This window comes from Sciurus carolinensis, chromosome 2 (assembly GCF_902686445.1).
Source record: "Sciurus carolinensis chromosome 2, mSciCar1.2, whole genome shotgun sequence".
Lineage (NCBI taxonomy): Eukaryota > Metazoa > Chordata > Mammalia > Rodentia > Sciuridae > Sciurus > Sciurus carolinensis.
Window position 1 is genome coordinate 17,466,285 of NC_062214.1, and position 21,519 is coordinate 17,487,803.

General features: G+C 36.5%; 1 protein-coding gene across 5 annotated transcripts in view; it reads left to right on the forward strand.

Annotated features, from left to right (window-relative positions):
• Zhx3 (zinc fingers and homeoboxes 3) overlaps nucleotides 1–21,519 on the forward strand; it is a 130,782-nt gene that overhangs the window by 32,658 nt on the left and 76,605 nt on the right. For 4 of the 5 annotated variants that reach the window (XM_047539208.1, XM_047539210.1, XM_047539209.1 and 1 more), the window contains one exon: nucleotides 7,138–7,249. The gene's annotated coding sequence lies outside the window, so the exon portion shown is untranslated. Of the gene's footprint in view, nucleotides 1–686; nucleotides 762–7,137; nucleotides 7,250–21,519 lie in introns of those variants that run through there. The other variant, XM_047539212.1, reaches the window with a different exon arrangement.

Genomic DNA, 21,519 nt, shown 5'->3' on the forward strand with positions numbered 1-21,519 from the left:
TCACTTTTAATTTTCTTTATGTTTATGATTTTGATTATATGAATCCCCTTCTCCTACAGTCTTATGTACATTTCTGTATTTTCCAATTTCCTTATATTGAATGTATATAATTCTTATAATTGAGGACTTTTTCCCACAAATTAAAAAGCAAATTAGTCTTTCTGTCCTCTACCATGTACTTTCAGCTTTTAAAACATACTTAACATATTTAACATGAATGTTAGATTAAGAGAAATTTGAGGGAATTCTCTGTGTAATTAAGTCTTAAGAATTCATTGATTATAATTTCCATACACCTTTAAAGAGATTTATTTCTCTTTTGTTTAAGTGGTAGACTGGAATGTATCAAGATCTCTCTTTTGTAGAATGTTGACCACATTATTGAAAAGTGATGGAAAACTGCCTTTGTGTCATTTAAAAAAAAAGATTTTTGAACTTTTCATTTTAAAAGTTGAGATTATATATATATCAAATATACATATTTTAAATGTATAGTTCAATCAGTTTTGACAAATGTTTATAATGATATAAACACTATCCCAAGCCATATGTAGAACATTTTTGTCACCTTGGCAAAGTTCCTTCATGTACCTGTTACTAACAGTCTTCATCATTCTGATTTTTACTACAATAATTTTTCTCTTTTCTAGAACTCCATAAAGCAGAATCATAATTGTTCTTTGTGTCTATCTTCATTTGCTCAACATGATTTTGAGAACCATCTATGATATGTGTATTAGATAATATTTTTCTTTTTATTGGTAAGTAGTATTCCACTCTATGAATACCACAATTTGTTTATCCATTCTTATGTTGACAGATATGTGTCCAGATTTTGGTTCTTTCAAAATTGAGACTGGTTAGTTGCAGCTGTGTCATAAACTTAAGCATTCCATCTGCTTCCCTTTTCCTATCTAGCAGAGCTTGCAAACCAGGCTTTTGCCCTGCAATTAAGGCTGGTTTCCAAGAGCTTTTAGCTAGGACCACCAGAGAGAGAGCAGAGAACAAAGCTGAAGCAGGCCTGTCAGGTCCCAGACAGATGCCTCAGTATTTCAGTTTTGGGGCATAGAATGGCATCCTGAAAACTCAAGTGAACTGAGTGCAACTAGAACTGAGGAAATGTGGAGGGAGAAGTACGGTCATTCAGTTAGCTTGTTGAAAACGCTTGAAGGGTGGGGAATTGTAAGGGCCCTGAAGACAGGACCTCCTTAGGCAGTAAGCAGGACCAAAGAAACAGCCCTTTCTACCTGCCATGTTAGAAGAGCTTTCTGGTTATGAAGGATTTATGGCAAAACTCATGGCATGAGAGTGAGTCTACCATGGATGGTATGTGGACCTGTGCTAAAGGAATCTTCTGGCTGTTTGGTGTTGGGCTTGGTCAGCAAGCAGTCCATTCCACGTACATTGTAACACAGCTCTTCCCCTCCTGGGACTATTGTCCAGCTCTTGCCTCACTGTGTCAGGTTCTTACCTGATTATTCTGGCCCCTCTTTTGCTTTTCAACTTCAAGGTTCTGGTTAAAGACAAAACAAAACAAAACTCAACAATGACTCAGAACTTCTAACTTTACATTCGCAAGCATTTCCTGCCAAAACACTGATCCCAAGAACCTGCCAGAAGATATTTTTATTACCTTTAGTTCATTATAGATGACAAAATAGATGGAATTGGATATCTGTTTCCCAGGATGTGGTTGATAACTGTTTATTTCAACACCAGATAGTATTTTCTGATTAAAGTTATTTATAGGGCAATTTGATTCTTAAAGCCCATTCTGATTTTGCTGGATCACCTCAGACCATGAATCTCACATGGTTTGTGTATTGAGAGGCGGTGTGAAAACTGAAACTTGGAAAAGTTGGTACCAGATATAGACTCTGAAGCAGTCACTACCCTCAGACTCAATCCACAGTCTCAAATGACTTTTACTTTTGTAGAATATGCAATTTTCACGAAATGGCTTGTCTCACTGAGCTCCATAGATTTTTTTCCTACGTTACTAGGTTGTCTTCAATTCTAATTTTGATGTGAGAGCATAGAATAGATTGTGTCTTGCCAAAGGAATATTTATAATATCAAGTAATTGTTCTCTCAGTTGATCAAGTCACAAATTTTTTCAACATCTTTCTCTTTAACCTCCCACCAAATTACAGTGACACCTTAAGTTCTGACTAACCAAGCTTCTTTTCAGAAGACTCATTGGCAAAGTAGCTAGTGTTTCATAACAAATTGGGGAAGGGGGAATTTGACCTATATTCTGCAAAGTCTTTTTAAAACAACTTAAGAATCAGCAAACATATAGAGTTCTTATATATTAACTCCTTTACTAGGAACTGATGATGATGAAAATTAATACAATTCAGAGAAATGAAAACCCTTGAGTTTGAACCTTTCTTATAGACAGAGCAAACAATTAGACCTTGAACAATTGACCCCATTCTCTGGAACATGAGTATTGTATTCTCCATGGCAAATGTAAACTTCATATTTGTGAATTAATTCAGGTGTTAGAAAATTACCACAGAGATATAGATAATTAGAGGAAGTTAGTGTACTACTTTATCAAAGATGTTTTCAGATAACATCAAAATATATCATCAAATGAAAAGGGTTGGCAGTCTTAATATTATAAAGATGGCGATACTAACCAAAGCAATCTAAAGATGCAATGTAGTCTCTACCAAAATCTTAGTGACATTTTTTGCAGAAATGGAAAAAGTGATCCTCAAATTCATATGGGATTGCAACAGACCCTGAATAGTCAAAATAATCCTGAAAAAATTTGAAGTTTGAAGACTCAGATGTCTCAATTTCAAATTTTTCTACAAAGCTATAACTAACCAAAACAGTGTGGTACTATCAATATGAAGAGACATATAGATCAGTAGAATAAAATTGAGAGTCTGGAAGTAAACCCATCTCTATGGTCATTTTTGGGAGAGGGGAACTGGGGCTTGAATCCCAGGGATGTTTTACACTGAACTTTATTCCCAGCCCTTTTTATTTTTATTTTTGAGACTGGGTCTCGCTAAGTTGCTGAGACTGTCTTGAACCTGTCCTCTTCTTCCCTCAACCTCCTAAATTGCTGGAATACAGCATGCGCCACCATCCCTGGCATGGTCAATTGCTTTTGAGAAGAATGTGAAGACCATTTGATAGGGAAAGAACAATCTTTTCAACAAATGGTATAGGGACAATTGGATGTTCACATGCAATAGAATGAGTTGGACTCCAACTTCACATCATATACTAAAGTTAATTCAAATGTGTTAACGATTGAATTTAAGACCCAAAACTACAAATTCTTAGAAAGAAAACATATGGGTAAATGGTTCATGACCCTGGATTTGATCATGGATTCTTACTGATGACTCAAAAGCACAAGCAATGAAGTCGGGCATAGTTGCACTTATCTGTAATCCAAGTACTTCAGAGGCCCAGGCAGGAGGATTTTTTGTTTTTTCTTTTTTTTGCCGGTGCTAGAGATTGAGTCCAGGGCCTTGTCCTTACGAGGCAACTCTACCAACTGAGCTATATCCCCAACCCAAGGCAGGAGGATTTTAAGTTTAAGCCAGCCCTAACAATTTAGCAAGGGCCCTGTCACAGACTTGAAAAATAAATAATTAAAAAGACTGGCAATGTAACTCAGTGGTAAAGGGCTCCTGGGTCAATCCCCAGTACCACAAATCAAACAAAAATCCCCCACTGTGTAATGAAAGGAAAAAGTAGATTTTGGCTACTTCAGCAATTTAATTGTGTATCAAAGGACACCATCCTGTAAGTTGAAAGAAAACTATAGAAGAAGGGGGAAATCATTTGCAAATCTGAAAGGGACTGGTATCCATCATCTTACAACTCAACAACAAAGAGACAAACAAACCAATTAAAAATATGGGCAAAGGGCTTAAATAGACATTTCTCCAAAAGAGATGTACATGAAAAATACTCCATCCCTTTAGTCATTAAAGAAATGCCAGTCAAAACCATAATGAGATAACTCTTGATAACTACTAAGATGACTATAATTTTAAAACAAAACACCAGGAAATTACAAACATTGGTGAGGATGTTGGAGAAATTAGAATCCTTGAACTTTGCTGGTGGGACTGTAAACTAATGCAACTACTAGTGCTTATGGGTCTAAAAACAGTTTTGCACTTCTCAAAAAGTTGAATATAAGTTACGATATTATCTAGCAATTGCTCTTTTAAGTATATGTCCGAAATAATTGAAAACACGTATTCAAGCAAATATTTGTTCACTTATGTTCATAGCAGCACTATAATAGTAGCCAAAAGGTGGAAATAACTCAAATGTCCATCAGTGGCTGACTCAGTGGACAAATGTGATATATTTGATAATGGAATACTTTCAAGCCATAAAAATGATTCAGGTAGGGACACCTACTACAAAATAGGTGAAAACTTGAAACATTGTGCCAAATGCAAGAAGGTCAACACAAAGAATACTATATGATTGCATTGGATGAGATACCCAAAGAAGCAAATTTGTGGAAACATAAAGGATAATAGTGATGTCAGGGGCTAGAAGAGGTGGAATGGAAGTGGGCTGCTAATGAGTACTGAGTTTCATTTTTGAATTGAAAAGTATTTGGGGACTAGGTAGAGGTAATGCTTGACAGCATTGTGGATGTTCTAAATGCCACTAGATTGTACATTTTTAAATGGTTTATCGTATGTGAATTTTGCCTCCAGTGTAAAAAGTACATCATATGGTTTCTGTGATCTCAAAGTATCTGTGACTTTGCTGTCATAGTTACCTTGTGACTGTTGGAACCCTATGCTTTGTAGCATTAGTAATTAGGAAGTTCTTTCCAGCTGTGGGCAGGAAATCTTGAAGACAGACAATCCCAAATGGGTTTCTCCTATAATAACAATTAAGGAATGTAGTTTTGCTCTTTCATTTTTATTTGTGAATCTGGGAAAACTTCTACCTTGAATGGGTCCTCGGTTATTTTAAAATGTAATCTAAACTGATATTGGTTGGTTTCTTCATTTAATTTGAAAAACAGGTTTTAAAATAACTTCATTATTTATAAATGAAGTCGTTTTGGGGTTTTATGAAAATACATAGTAATTTTTAAAAAATCTTAGAAATATTTATGTATTTGCGGTTATATATTTCTGGAGGTTTTCTATGTTGCACTACTAGGAATTTTGTGGACACTTTCTAAAACCTTTGCAAATGCTTTTTATTGTCAGAATTGATGTCAGGAAAGGAAAATTCTGTTTTCAGACCAGTCAAGCAGAGTTTGTGTAAAAACTAAAAACATTTTTTAAAACCTTATGTCACTCTTGATTTTTTGAAATAGGAGCCTTAGGTTATATTCTGGCAAAAGATCTGAGCTTGAGGAGAGCTTTCTACTCAGGAAAACAGGAGTGCTTTGCTATTGATCTGGAAACTTTTCTTTTATGAATGAGGCTGATGATGTTTGTGGTCCATAGTCAGTGCTGTGTTTTACTGCCACTTGTTTCTCCGGAAAATGTATTCAAGGCTAGTTTTGTTGCACACACTAACCTGATTACTGGTATGATAAGCTATTCTTTAGCTGTGAACTAAACAATGTTAAGTGTCTATAGTAGATTGAACCCACAACTTTTGACCTCATTAGCATCATGTTCTAATAGATTATAGAGTAGAAGAATTGCCTTGCTTGAGGGAGGGCTTTAAGATTTTAAGTTGGAAGGGATCTGGTAAGCCCAGCAAAATATCTGAAATAAATTGAATTAACTGAAGTAGCATGTATATGTGAGTAGTCAGCTTTAAAAATTATTACTTTTGATTTCCTCCAAATTAAAAGATTTCCTTTTTCTGATATTCATAGGATAATTCTTAAATGAGAAAAGGCCATCTTTTAAATTGTAGAGAATTAGAAGTGGTTTTTCAATAAATTATGAATCAGGAAAAATTTTCAACAAGAGCTAATTTAACTAGAAATGGAACTACTTTAATTAGGCATACAGGGAAAGCAGTAAAAGAAAGTGAATAGGTGGATGAGACTTTATCTTACTGTGAATCTATTATTCAGAGACTCCTGCCTACAAAATGCAGGATAGCACATAGTGCATTTCCTTGAGTAATTAATATAACTAACCTTTCTATGCCTCATTTTCCCTTATCTGGGTGATTAGAATAATAGAATCTACCTGCTAGGGTCATTATAAGGATTGAACTAGTTAATGAGGTTAAAGCTTTTTAGTTGAGTGCTTGATGCGTGATGTAAAAGATAAGTGTGTATTAAAGATCTAAGAAGGCTGCTGATAACTGGTAACCCTTTGGTGGGGATGCTTTTTTTGAAGGGCAAATCTGTTTGTGTTCACAGATGCTCGTAGTCCAGACCCTCTGTAATGTACCAGGGTCTGGATATCTGTCTGGAGTTCTGACCACCTTCCAATACACTCACACTGGGGATGTTTTACTGCTGAAGGGGTATTTTAACCAAAGAGAATGCTTGGGAAAAAAAGAAAGAACTCAAGAGTAGTGGTTTTTTAAAGTGTTTCCCAAGTAATTTTAAGATTCCATGAAGCATCTATGGTGGTTTGTTGGAAATCCATTTATTGTTTCATTCATTCACCAAGGATTATTGTGTGCAGAATGGGACAACATAGGGATAAGGGTCAGAGACAAAAATAGAGAGTACAGAGTATATTAGCCTGGAATTCACAGTATGAGCCAATTTTGTGGCTTATACCAGGAAGCCCCCAGGACTTTGAATATAAAAACATGAGAAAGTAGTAGTACATCCTTTAAGGTGTGCATCCTTGAATTTAGGGTCACATCTCAGTAATTTTAATATTTCTGCCAAGCCACCTCAAACTTAGCTAGGAGAGAGGGATGAAAACTCACTGATGGGAAAAAAACGTAAAAATTACAGGTTTTAGTGAATCATCTTATTCTGATTTGTTTTCAGAGAGAATCGAGTTTACCTTACTTCCATTTATGTTCTAGTTTCTGTTAGCATTTTAATAGTTTTAAATTACTAGTTTGTATTTTGATAACTTTAAAATTCTATTTGTATATAGTTACGAAAATGAATTAGGAAGTGAAATTGGATAACTCAGATTCCTACAATGTGCCTTCTCTCCTTGTGAAGTGATGATGGTCATTCTTTTATAGAACTGAATTGTACCTGCTGAAGCAACAAGTGACCCTTTAAAGATGCATATGGGACTGCATAAAGTGAAGGAACTGGAAAAACAATGAAGTAAGGGAAAAGTATGCTTTTCAGGTAAGTTATGTGCTTCTGAATTTTAACTAAATTCTTGCTATATCAATTACTGTAACTTTGTAATACCTAACTTATTACAACCATATTTAGTCTTTGAATTGCTATTAAACATTCTTTATTTTGTCTTCCCTCAGTTTTATCCCTTAACTCTTTGATCAAATTATTACTTTTGGGATTAATCTAAAAATCTGAATTGAAAGTATAACTAGGCGATTTCTTAGATTGCTTGTTATATTGTAGGTTTATCATTGAATATCATAAAAGTAGAGTTGTGTGTTGTATCTCTGTGATATGCAGGTTTAGGCCAAGTGTCAACTTTTAGTCTGAATGCAAACTTATGCTTTGAAAACAAGTTTGAATACCAATTATTCAAGCCTTATTCTCTAACTATGATATGTGTGGAACTCTGGAATAGGAAACATTTTTAATAATTTAATATAGAAGATAAAGACAACCAGGCTTGATGGTGTACACCTGTAATCCCAGCAACTCAGGAAACAGACAGGAAGATCACAAGTTCAAAGCCAGTCTGAGCAACTTGGCGAGACCCTAAGCAACTTAGTGAGACCCTGTCTACAATAAAAAATGGGCTGGAGATGTGACTGAGTGGTTAATCCCTGGTACCAAAAACAAAAACAAGACTAACAGTATAAATAGATATAGACTATATTTGATGAACAGATATACCTTAGTACAACTTTTTAAATAAAAGGAAATTTTTTACATTATTTTCCTTTATGAAGTTTTGATGGTATAGGATGCTGGGAGCTATATACTACAGCATCCTTAACACAACTCCATGGCAACATCATTCCTTCACAAACCTGTGGTAATTTCCCCATAGTTGTAACCTCTGGAATTTTCTTCCTCATGATGGTAGGGGTGGGGAGTTGTCTTCCCTGTGCTTTAGTAATGAATTGCAGCAGGGCTTCTCTTGGATATATAATATCTTCCAGCCTGATCATTCTTAACTCTGAGTTTTTTTTTTTTTTTTTTTTGTTTGTTTTCGCATAAGAGAGCAAACAGAGCATCTCACTGCAGGGTAAGAGAGAAAATGAGAGGAAGAGAGAGAGAGAGAGAGTGCGCATGCAAGAGAGAGTGAAATGGAGGAGAGAGAAAGTGAGGAGGAGAGAGAGTTTAACTCTGAGTTTTAAAAATGAGTAAAACCTCTTTATTGGCATTGTATATCGACCCTCTAACAATGGTATAGGACAAGTTTCTTGTACACACATTTTCTAATGCTTACTCTCACCCTGACTCTGCCCCGTTTGTGTTTTAGTTAGTCCAGAAATGCTCCTGCTTCCAGACCATTGTACTTGTTTCTCTGCCTGGAATCCTCGCCTGTCTTCTTCGGGTTTCTGCCCCATTACCTTATCAGTGATACCTTCCATGACACCATCAATTGAAAAAGACACATTACCACACCCTGAATCACTCTATCCATTTTAATTTTCTCCATGTCATTTACCAACATTTGACTGTTTGATGGGCTATCTCCCTTCCCTCCCTCCACACCCATACACTTTGACTGCCTGAGCTCCCCAAGGGCAAGAACTTTATCTCCAGGATCTAAAACAGTGCTGGAGAATAGATGCTTAGTAGGTATTTATTTAGTGAATGAATGAAGTGTTAGGAAGAAGAACTAAATATGGAGATCATGTGATTGAATTGAAATGATGAACAGAAAAACACCATGGAGGAAGCATCTTAAATTACATATTTAAAGTCTAATAAACAAGAGGGCTTTAATGCCATTATCAAAAATAGCTCTTTGATATAGAAAGTAATTTCTATTCCACTTCAGGAGTATAAGTGGCAGATCAGATATTTATACCAGAACCAGACATGGAATATAATTTAAACAAAAATGTCTAGGAAAGCTTTTGATAATAAAAAAAAGAGAGTTAAGCAATAAGAGAGTGGTCCCAGTGGGAGGGAACTTGAAAGAATTCAGTGGTCAGGACAAAGGATATCAGATAGGCCATAGCAATGCCTGTTGGGTTAGGGGTCTGGTAGGATGGTGACATTGGGTATGATTACCAGAGTTTGACATAGGGGGATGTAGGTGACAAGAGTAAAGCCATGTTGGAATCACCAGAAATTTTGTTTGATATCCATCTCTGTACCTACTGCCTGGTAACACTGAATCATTTTGCCTAACTTCAGCTTACTTGGTCTCTCCCACACCACTCCTACCTTTATGGCCAATTAATTTCCCCCTCTTTTTGCTTAACATGTTCCTGGTAGGCAAAGAGGTCCTAGAAGATGGATATTTCTACCTATTATATCTAAAACTTTTAACAGCATTTCTAAGTCCCATGATCAAATCTCCCAAAGTCCACAATCCAATGTCTTTGTCCGATTACAAGCAAGTCTCTATTAAAGTCCAAATTCTTTGTACATTTTCAATTGTGCTCCTCAGAGTGTTAGCTGAAATACGACCCGCATGCAGTTCCCTGCCTAGTTTTTCCCAAGTAAGAATTAAGTGATTCTTTCTCAGAAAACCATGGACAGACTTCTTGAATAGCCTCTAAGAATTGAGCAAGATGAGCTCGTTTTACAGATTTTCCTGTTTTTTGATAGTTTTCAAGATAGCTAAGTAAATTTCCCTCTCTGTAGAGAGCAAATTCCACATGCTTAACATCACTCCCTGAAAGATTCCTCTCTCTTCCTCTCAATAAGCTATTCACCTGCTTGTGTTTTCCATGAGAGAGGGCCGTTACCCACCTGTAATCTGCCTCTTCTGTATTCCTCTTGAACAGTCCCTGTTCTAGGTGCCAGTTATCTCTGCACATCCCTCGTGGGCGAGGAAAAGGGTTCCTTTCAGAGGGATGGGCTGACTGTAGACTAATTGCTAAGAAATATATCATCAAGAAAAACAGGAGACAATTATCTTTAGAATGGGACATGATGAATTGAACCATTCATAAGGGTCTGGATCTAACAGATATTTTGATATTGTACACATCATGCTTTTTCTATGTCATATTTAAGATCTTTTAAAATAAATCTCTCACTTTTAAAGGTGAATACCATTTGACTCAGTAATTGCATTTGTAGGAATCTATCTTGCATATAGCCTCATACGGGTATGCAGGTAATCATAGATCACCTCAGCCTCTGTCAAACTCTCATGCATGCTTCCCATTTCAACAGCACTTGGACAGAGACTAATGACCTCTCATTTCCATCAGTCTGTTGAGGCCATGGGTCATGTCTCCCTCCTCTGACTTGGTATTAACTCCCTATCTCTGTGTCTAAACTGCAGTGGGCTGGAGACATTTGCATAGAAGCTAACTATATCTCTGGTCAGGTTTCCTCTTCTGAACTCCAGCAACTTTTTTCTTCCCATTTGCAAATATGAATGGTTACACATTTGGCATTGCCTTTTGAAGCTCTTTCAATAATTGAATATACAGTTGTAGGTATCTCCATTTAGCTGCACATTAAAATCACCTCAGAAGCCTTATACAATATTAATGCCTGGTCCCACCCCTAGAGATTCTGAGGCAGTTTGTCTGGGGTGAGTCAAAGTATTGACAATTTTTAAAAGCTTCCCGAGTGATTTTCACTTGTACTCAAGTTTGAAAATCAGGAATATTAATGATTTTTTCTATGTTGGTGATGACTCTGATCACTTTAAACTCATCACAACCATTTAAATGATTTCCTTAGGTTTTATAAGTATACAATGGTGTTGAATGTAAAAGTATTTTGTCTCTGCCTTTATTCATAGCTCTCATTAATTTTTATCTTGCTTTGTATTGTACTATATATAGTTTCAGAAGTTCCAACTATTTATTCTTTTTTTTTTGTAAACAAATGGGATACATGTTGTTTCTCTGTTTGTACATGGCGTAAAGGCATACCATTTGTGTAATCATAAATTTACATAGGGTAATGTTGTTTGATTCATTCTGTTATTTTTTCCCTTCCCCCACCCCTCCCACCCCTCTTTTCCCTCTATACAGTCCTTCCTTCCTCCATTCTTGCCCCCTCCCTAACTCTAACTTTAACCCTAACACTAACCCCTCCCACCCCCATTATGTGCCATCATCCACTTATTAGCGATATCATTCGTCCTTTGGTTTTTTGAGATTGGCTTATCTCACTTAGCATGATATTCTCCAATTTCATCCATTTGCCTGCAAATGCCATAATTTATCATTCTTTATGGCTGAGTAATATTCCATTGTATATATACCACAGTTTCTTTATCCATTCATCAATTGAAGGACATCTAGGTTGGTTCCACAGTCTGGCTATTGTGAATTGAGCAGCTATGAACATTGATGTGGCTGTATCTCTGTAGTATGCTGATATTAAGTCCTTTGGGTATAGGCCAAGGAGTGGGATAGCTGGGTCAAATGGTGGTTCCATTCCAAGTTTTCTAAGGAATCTCCACACTGCTTTTCAGAATGACTATACTGTCTGTTTATTCTTTTTAAGGTATCAGGTATCAAACCCTGGGCCTTGTGCATGCTAGGCAAGAGCTCTACCACTGGGCTGTGTTTCAGCCCCTAATGCTATATTAATTAACAGTGATATGATAGAATGCTCCTTTCTTTTTGTGCCTATATTTAATGACTGCATAGTTTGTTTTTTCCCTTAAATTATAATTTTGACATTTGGTTTTAAATAGGTACTTCAAACAGGGTAAAAAATACCTTTATCTTTAGTTTTAGAATCCTTACATTAAAAATAGCTGTTGGATGTTTTGTTTTCTTGTTTTTATTTTTGTTTTGGTACCAGGGATTGAACCCAGAGGTGCTTAACCACTGAGCCACATCCCCAGCCCTTTTTTGTATTTTATTTAGAGAGGGAGTCTCACTGAGTTGCTCATGGCCTCGCTAAATTGCCGAGGCTGGCTTTGAACTCACAGTCCTGCCTTGGCCTCCCAAGCTGCTGGGATTATAGGTGTGTATCACCATGTCTGCCTCTTTTTCCATTTTCTTTAGCCAGTTTTAGGATCAGGTTAGTAGACTAAACTAGATAACCTATGTTTTGACCTATTTTAGGCATGATTTCTACAACATGAATTATTTCTGAAGAGTTTAAAAAGATTCACTAGTAAGATATCAGAGACTAGCTTCTTTGGCAGAATATACTTGTCTGAATTTATTAAAATGATGTTGGGTATTTTGTTTTTGTCAGTATTAGAATTATACATTTTTATTAGAAAATCTGCCCAGTTTTATCCAAATGTATCATACACATATATATTATTATTTTATCGTTTTGTTGCTTTTTGTGTCCTGTTTTTCTGATTTTGTGTTCTGTAATTACATTTGCCAGTAGCATTTTCACTTTTCATATATTCACAGGAATTTTTAGTTGAAATATAAAACTTTAAAAGATACAAAGGATGTAGTAAAAAGGCAGTTTCCCATTCATTCCTATTCTTTAGGCAAACAGTTCCCTCTTAGGCAGCAACTCTTAACCAATTTGTTAATGAATCCTTCCAAAGTATTTTGTTTTTGGCTTCAAAATAACTTTTCTTTCTTTTAGAAAATTGCTCTGGATTCTTTTTTTCTCTTCCCTAAGGATTTTTAGTAGTTTATTTAGTTTTATTCTTGTTTTTGTATAATACTCATTTTAATAATATTTCTTAATTTTCATAATTCTTAATTGTCTTTTTTTCATTATCCCTTCTGTTGTGGAATATTCTTTGCTTCCTTTTAGCTTTTAAACACATTTCCAAGGTGAACAATCTTTGAATTTTCCTAGTGTAAAAAAAAAAAAATATTTGTTTCCATATTTACTTACTATCATCAAAGCAGAAACAGGAACTTTCTTTCATATTAGGAAATTCAGTTTCTTCCTTTTTTGGAATTCTCTCTTCCTATTCCTTATCTGGCCTTATGCCCACCAGTTGTTTTTCCTTTCACGTTTTCCACTTATTCTATGAGGTATACTAATTCTGCTGAGTTTCAGCCTGGTACTCATTAGTATTTTGCTCTTTTTGATTCATTCAGTTAGCTAATAACCACTGAGGCCTCAGTTGGAGCTGATAGACACGGAGCTAGGGGCAGTATACACAAAGATAAGGGCAGATCTGTCCCTGTCTTCAAGGTCTGTTTTTTGGTTGAGGAAGTGGCATGTAACTACCAGGGACAAAAGACGTGATATATCAGGTATATTGACAACACAAAGGAAGGAGAGAGTCACAGTTGATTAGTGGGCAAAGGCATCTGGGAGCTGATAATTATTTTTTGTACCAGCATGGCTTTGTGAGAGAGGATAAAGTGAGAGGGTGGGGCCTGAGGGTCCACCAGTGCATCCACCCCTTCCTGGGACCGAGTGGCTGGAGAAGAGACTGTTCAGAGGGATGTTGGAGCCAAATAGACACACCTTGAATGCCTGACCAACAGGTTTCCATTTGTAAATTATGGGCTGCAGCATAGAGGTTTTAAGGCATGGGAGACCATTCTTAAGTTCATTCTTCGAAAGCTAACTTTGCACTATGAAGCACAGACTTAAGGGAGGAAAGTCAATTAAGCAGTTTTGGTGGTCATCCAGGTGAGAGTTGACTACTTCTCAAAAAAGGAATAGCAGTGAGGATGGAGAAGAGGAGATGAGGTGTTTTGAGGCAGAATCCAAAACGCTGGTGCCTGACGTGAGATTGAGAATTAGGGGGTACCTCCAAGAGGTTTCTGTTAGTTTTAGGGAAGGTGTTGATAGAAGATGGAACTATTGACCAATTTAAGCAGTAGGTTCAAAGTTGTATGTATGGGGATACAGAGACTAATTTGAAGAGAGGCAGAGGAGAGTTTATTTTAGGACTTGTTGAATTTAAGAAGTCTTCAAGATGTCTAGAAAAACATCTAGAAGTAGATGGAAATATGGGTCAGAAGGAGTTGGAGATAAGATGTGAAACTCACCTGATCCAAGGGGGATGCTGAAGCCATAAGAATAGATAGAAAATCTCCCCCAAGAAGAACATTAGCCATAAAATTAAGTCTTAGAATGGGCTCTTGGCAAAGATTAGTCTATGCACAAAATCAAAGCATATTGAGCACTACAATATGTGTCCAGCACAGTATGTAGATATTTTCATATGGTTTATCATCTCTGTGCATGGAAATTATTATTACTGTACTTTGCAGGCCAGGCCAAAAGACTTCAAGGCATTGTTACTAAGCGAGGAAGTGGAATTGCAAACCAGGCCCCAATGCCATGTCATGTTAGAATAAAGAGAGAAAAAGCAGAAAAGTGGTGTGGAAGAAATAATTGCCTATGAGGGGCAGTGGCCAGCAGGGGCCATGCTCGCAGAGATCAGTAGGATAAGGAGAAGCTAATTTCCTGGCTTCTCAGAAAACTAATAGTGACTCCAGCATGCTTAGTTCCCACAACATCCCCAAGTCCGCCTGTACTGTAGTCAGGGAGTGAGGAAATGCAGATGCCCTGAGGAGTGACAAGGCATATGGTCTGGAGTTGGCTTCATTTTTGTTTACAGATGACAGCATGAGATATTCTAATTTTCTTGGTTAGTTTCTTTCTCTCTTTCTTGAGGTTTTCATATCTTATATTGCTTTGTCTCTGGACTTTTTTTTTTTTTTTTTTTTTTTTTTTTTTTTTTTTACCGGGGGGAGTAACTGCTGGATTCCCTTTCCTGTAATCTACTGGTTGAACTTGTTTACTGGTGTTCTTTTTTCTGTTTTCCTTCTACACATTGTTTTCAGATGAGTCCAGGCTGTAGATACCCTGTAGTGTCTCTCTCTGATTGTTAATTATGTTTGAGACCCTGGGAAATCCTTCTTGTTTCTTCTCTCAGATCTTTCCATTCTGAAAATGATTTTCTTATTTAATTTTTCGTTCAAGTCAGTTTCCCTCCAAAACTCACAGGTTGTCTCTCTCCTCCAAATGTCACTTTGCTCAGCATTCTCTGACAGTAAGGAGGATGTGGTGCAAAGAGTCTGGACTCCTGAACAAGGCTGCCTGGGTTCAAATTCTGTTTCTGCCTGTGGCTAGCTGATTGATCTTGGGCAAGTTATTAGCTTGTGTCTCAGTTTCCTCATCCATAAACTGGAGGCAACAGTATTATCTACCACTAAGGGTTGTGGTGATGGAATGAGCATATGAAATGTTTAAAATGAATGGTGTCCATTGTGTGTCATGTTGTTAGCTATTTTTGTTGTTATTATTATTCTAGGGGGAAACAGTATGAGAGATGACCTCTTTCTGATTGTCATTTGGATCATGCAAATAAGTGATAAACTTAGACTACTGGAATATTATTTGATGAACTGTGTGTAGGTAATCCGGGAAGCAGGTCATATGCCTTCAAGTTTTTAAGAAGTTTAGCAAAAACGAATCTTGATCTTAGTCCAGATGTGGCATCTGGAGTTGCAGATGTCCACTGTGTGACCTCACTCTCCCCATAGCAGTGTTCAACTGATATTTCTTAAAAACAAGGCCATAAATTTTAATTTCCACCTTACAGAAGAGCTTTTCCAAAAATTTTTAAATGTTTGCTGTCATAACTGTTCAGTCATCTCATCCGTAAACAACACTTTTCATTTTTAATGCAGTCTTTGTGCTTGTCTTATTTTAGCTGTCTTTACCACATTAGTCGGAACTTCAAAAATATTCAAGGTGACCATGCTAGAGGATATATCCCCTTTTTTGACATTTGGCTTCGAAGAGTGAAGTATATTTTCTCGTCTTATCTATGTGCTTGTTGTTCTCTTTTGCTATTAGTGTTTCTGTAGGAATGAATGTTATTAAATGATTGTTTAATATCCATTGAAAGATTCTTTAGGTCTTTCTCATTTAACTTTTTGATTTTGTGTCATATTTATCATGAATTGTCGTTCCATTCTGGGCTAAATCCTTATCAGTTTGGTTGTTCTTAATTCACTTAATTATTTTGTCAGTTGCTAAAAATGTTTAAACCTGTATTCATTAAGAGTTAGTATCTGTGACAGGATTCACTTTTGATTTTATTGGGATTATTTAAGTAACATGTCCTTGTAAAAAATTCAAATGATGCAATATTTATAGATTAAATAAAGAATAAAACTCATCTGATAATCATCTTCTCAGAGTAATTAATGGATTTATGATGAAATTTCCAGATCTCTCTCTCTCTCTCTCTCTGAGAACATGCACACACACACACACAGTTTTTCTCCCTCATTCTCTCTCTTCTCCCTCTCCCCTACCTTCTTCCTCTATCTCTAACTTGCTCTCTTTCTTACCAAAAATGGAACCATACAAAGTCCTAAAACTTTTTCATTTAATAGTATATCATGGGCATCTTCTTATGTCTGTGCACATACATCTGTTTCATTCTATGTACTTAATACTTTGTAACATCAGTAGGATATTCCATAGTGTGGAGTGATTCTAATGTATTTAGCCAGTCCCATGGGTGGATGTTTACCTTATTTCTAATTTTTTGCTAACACTGCATGAAACCTCTTGATACATGTTTATATATATATATATATATATATATATATATATATATATATAAAAACATGTTTATATATATATATATATAGTATTGAATAGATTACTAAAATGGAATTGTGGATCCAAGATGATAAATAGAATTAAGGTCCTTAGTCTGTAAGTCCATATAGTTGTTTGCAAAATGTGATGTGTATGATATACTATGCATATTCCTAAAGTAAGAATCTATAGGTCAAATTCACAAAAAGTGACTGGCCTTAAAAAAAAATTAAAAAAAAAAAAAAAGGAAAAACTTCCCAGCACACAAAAGTAACTTGGCCAAACTCCGGTGGGATGAGATTTAAGTGCATAGTATCTGATTCCAGTGGTATTTTTTTAAAACATTTTTTTAGTTGTTGATGGACCTTTATTTTATGTGGTGCTGAGGGTCAAACCCAGTGCCTCACACATGCTAGGCAAGCGCTCCACCACTGAGCCACAACCCCAACCCTCCAGTGGTATTGAACAAGGGAAAAAAAAAAAAAAAAAAGGTTCAGATGGAACGTACATCAAACCTTCCTAGTGCCAACCTCTAAAGAGGGATTATGAAAGGTCCACAACGTTGTTGTTTTTTTTTACAGTGAACATGTGTATTTTTATAAATAGAAGAAAAGTAAAATGAAACAAATAAAATAATAACTGTTTATATGACAGAAATGATAAGGGAAATCTTATAAACCATTCTCCTTAAGGAGAGTGAACAGGTTGTGGATGATTGAGCCAGTAGTTCTTTAAGAAATCTTTGATGGGGCTGGCACAGTGGTGCACACCTGTAATCCCAGCGGCTCAGGAGACTGATGGTAGCAGGATCACAAGTTCAAAGCCAGCCTCAACACTTAGTGAGTCCCTAACCAACTCAGTCTCTAAACAAATATTAAAAAGGGTTGAGGATGTGGCTCAGTGGTTCAATCCCCCATACAAAAAAAAAAAAAAAGATCTTAGAAATCTTTGGAGCTGGGCACTGTGGTGCATACCTGAGATCCCAGTGGCTTGGGAGGCCGAGGCAGGGGCCTCAGCAACTTAGCAAGACCCAGTCTTGAAATAAAAGATAAAAAGAGTGGGGATGTAGCTCAGAATTTTCATAGTCCCAAATAAACTACTTCAACATATTTGTTTACTATAAAGGAAAAGGTGGTAACCTTTTGGTGGAAATACCACCTTAACCAAAAGATCAAGGGCAATATCACCAGCAAATAAAACATATCAACATATTGAACCCTGTGCTGCTAAGAAGAATATAGCATCATTTCTGTGGTATTTTTGCTAAAAATACATAACCTCAGTGTATCAGAAGAAAACATCAGGAAACTCCAATCAAGGAACAGTAAACAAAACACCAATTAATACTCTTAAAATATGTCAAGGACACAACTCATAAGGAAATACTGAGGAATTGCAGCACACTAAAGGAGAATGACAACTAAATATACCAAGGAGGGATGGGGAGATAGCCTCAGTTGGTAGAGTGCTTGCCTCACGTGCACAAAAGCCCTGGGATCGATCCCAGCACCACAAAAAAAAAAAAAAAAAAAAAAAAAAAAAAAATATATATATATATATATATATATACCAAGGATCCTGGATAGGAGTCTGCAACAGAAAGTGACATTGACGAAAACACTGGTGTAATTTTTTTTTTTTTGTTTGCGGTGCTGGGAATTGAACCCAAGGCCATGTGCTTGTAAGGCAAGCACTTACCAACTGAGCTATCTCCCCAGCCCCACTGTGTAATTTGAATAAGGTTTTGGTTTAGTTAATAGCATTTATCTGTGTTCATGTCCTGGTTCTCTAAATATACTATGGTTATGTAACATGCTAACTAACATCAGGGAAGCTGAATCAGGGATATATGGAAATTTTCTGGACTATTTTTGTAACTTTTCCAAAGTCTAAAATAACTTAAAAAAAAAAAAAAACTCAAGATTCCTTATAAATTTGCCCATTCTCTCTAATTTTTCTTTCAAATAAAAAGCCATTGTGGGGTTAGAGAAACTATTTATTCTTGGTAGAAACTGGCTCAAGAATATAAAAGAAAGCTTAAGTTAAATCCTCTTCTCTGATTGATAAATGCTAGCAATGACCTTCCACAGTGTTGTCTCTAGGCTCATTTTCTAATTAATTGTCTAGACTATTTAAAAAGATACAGTATTGAAAATCCATGCTGATGGGAGATTTTCCTAAAAATTTTGTTGAGGTCAATGAGTAGAAAATTAGTAAATGCAGCACTTAAGTAAAACATTGTAAACGAATCTTAGATGTGGGTCCTAAGATAACACTTAGTACCATGGAGTTTGAAGACATTGCCTCAGTGTTTGCTGCTGAGGTGAAAATCACCTGAAATTGGTGCATATCCTTGTAGATGACCAGTTGTCTCTGAAGGCATGTATAGATGAAGGTCTCTCCATTGTCATTGGGAAACGCCAAAACTAAAGCACCGTAGGCAGAAAAATCTTAAAAGCTAGGAGTTATAACATGCTTAGATGATGAATGGTGCACAGGGATAGTAGACTGGGGTCTGCATGAATCTAGGGGATTTGAAGGGTGAGGCTCTGTCAGAACATCTGGCTCTCTGCAGGAGGGAAGATGCCACATTGTCCTCACTCAGATATTCTGGTTTATGCACAGCTGGGCATGCTAGATATGTAAATTGAAGACCTCCTAAGGAGCTCTAAATTTGTTCCTCAGGCAGCAGTCAGATTAGGGGTTCTGTTTCCCAGATGCTCTGATATTAGGAAGACACCTCTGGATGAATGACAAGAATAGCAAGGCTCCTGGAAAGTTATACTCCTTCTAAAAATGAGAGGGAAATCTAGTTTGTCTTCATTGAGTGTGTTTGGTACCTGGTCAGTTCTACCCGACTCAATTAAGGACTGAATAATCTCTTAGTGAACTATGAAGGTCAGGTTTATGAATTTACAAAGCTGGGAACTAGACTTATTCCATCAACAAGTATTTTGTGAGAAACCATTACATGCCAGACACTGGATTAGGCCCTGAGAATACAGCAACGAGCAACATAGTCATGACCCTTGCCCTCACAGAGCTCAGAGACCAGGAGTTATTACTCTTAGCCTGAATCAGCCAGCTCACCTGCCTCACTCAAAGATGCCTCCACTAAAAAGCTTGATTTATGTGAAAAAGTGCCTTTAATTTGTTATTAAGTTTTTAATTTAGTTTTATTGGTGCATTATAATTACACATAATATAGTGGGATTCATTTTGCCATATTTGTACATGCACATAACATACTTTGATCAATATCATTCCCTAGTTCCTTCCCTTTCTCTTCCCTCCTCCCTCCCTGATCCACTTGCTCAACTCTACTGATTTCTATTATTATTTTTAATTAGTATGTTATAACCATATATACATATACATGATTAATTTTGGCATATTCATACATGGACATAGCATAATTTGGTAGATGCATTCCCCAGTACTTCCCCATGCCCTTTCTCCCTCCCTTTCCATCCCCTTCCTCTATTCTATCGCTGTTCCTTCTTAAAATAAAATTTTAAAAATAAATTATTATTACTACTTCAATTTCCTTCCAGTAGTGTTGAAAAGATGTTTTCAAGTGCACTTCATATGTTTTAATTTACATAATTTTCAAGCAGCACTTGGTGCCTGTAGTCATAAAACCTGTTCCTGGCCTGATTGCTCACCTCAGGCTGCGATGTGGAGACACTGTAGTAAGGCTTAGTGGGTTTGCTCAGTGTGATGGCAATCAGAAATGTGTTTACCAAGGCAGTGTGGCCAGCTGGCAGCATCCAGAGGGAACCAACTTTTCTTTGCTGCTGCATGGACATTTCTCCCTTCCTGAATTTAATCTCTGGGTCAGATTCCAAGTTGTAACCTCAAAGCAGTGAACCAGCTAAAGTAGTGTTAACTAACCCAATTTCATAACACTTAGTAACCTCTTCCTGGCCCTTCTTTCAGAGGACTCTGTGCCTTTTTATTACTAGAGATACATCCTCATGCCTTAAGCAGATAAAATGGCTATGAATTCCTAGTTTTTTCAATGTATACAGTACAATAGATAAATAACAATCTTACTAGAAAAACCAAGAATAAGTTATTAGTCGACATAATAATTTGCAAGATCAGCTCTACAAATCCATGGAATATATGAATAGGAATCAGTTTTTCAGCCTCCAGAGTCGCTGGGATTACAGGCATGCACCACCATGCCCAGCTTGCCTTTTCTTAAATTTTAATAGGCTATACTGTGTCTTTCCACATTACTGAGGTTATTTCCCCTTTTCTGCTCCAAATCCCAATTTATCAAATGCCACTCTCCCCTTGAAAAGCCGCCTCTTTTGCCTTCTTCAGCCAAGTATCCCAAGTCCATTGCCCTGCCTCCTTTAGCTATATCACAGTTTGCCTTGTTCTGGCTGCCTTCCCACTCCTAAATTATCAACTCCTCGAAAAGGACTTCCACATTCATCTTATGTCCTCTGAGAACCCAGCACAGTTTGTTAACTTTGAATGCTTACACTATTCCAGTCATTCTGTAAGCACTTTATATACCTATATATATATATACGTATATATACATATATATATACATATGTTATAATCATTACACTTTATATTAATATATTTTATTACATTTACTTGCCACAATAACCCCATAAAAATGATACTTATCTCTGCTTTACAGATGAGGAAACTGAAGCACCAAAAAGTTTAAAGATTTTACCCAAAGCTACACTGGTAATAACTGCTGGAGCTGGAGTTTGAAGCCAGGCGGTCAGTCAGTAGTACAGGGCTTCCAACCACTACTAACACTGGAATCATATACTATAATGCAC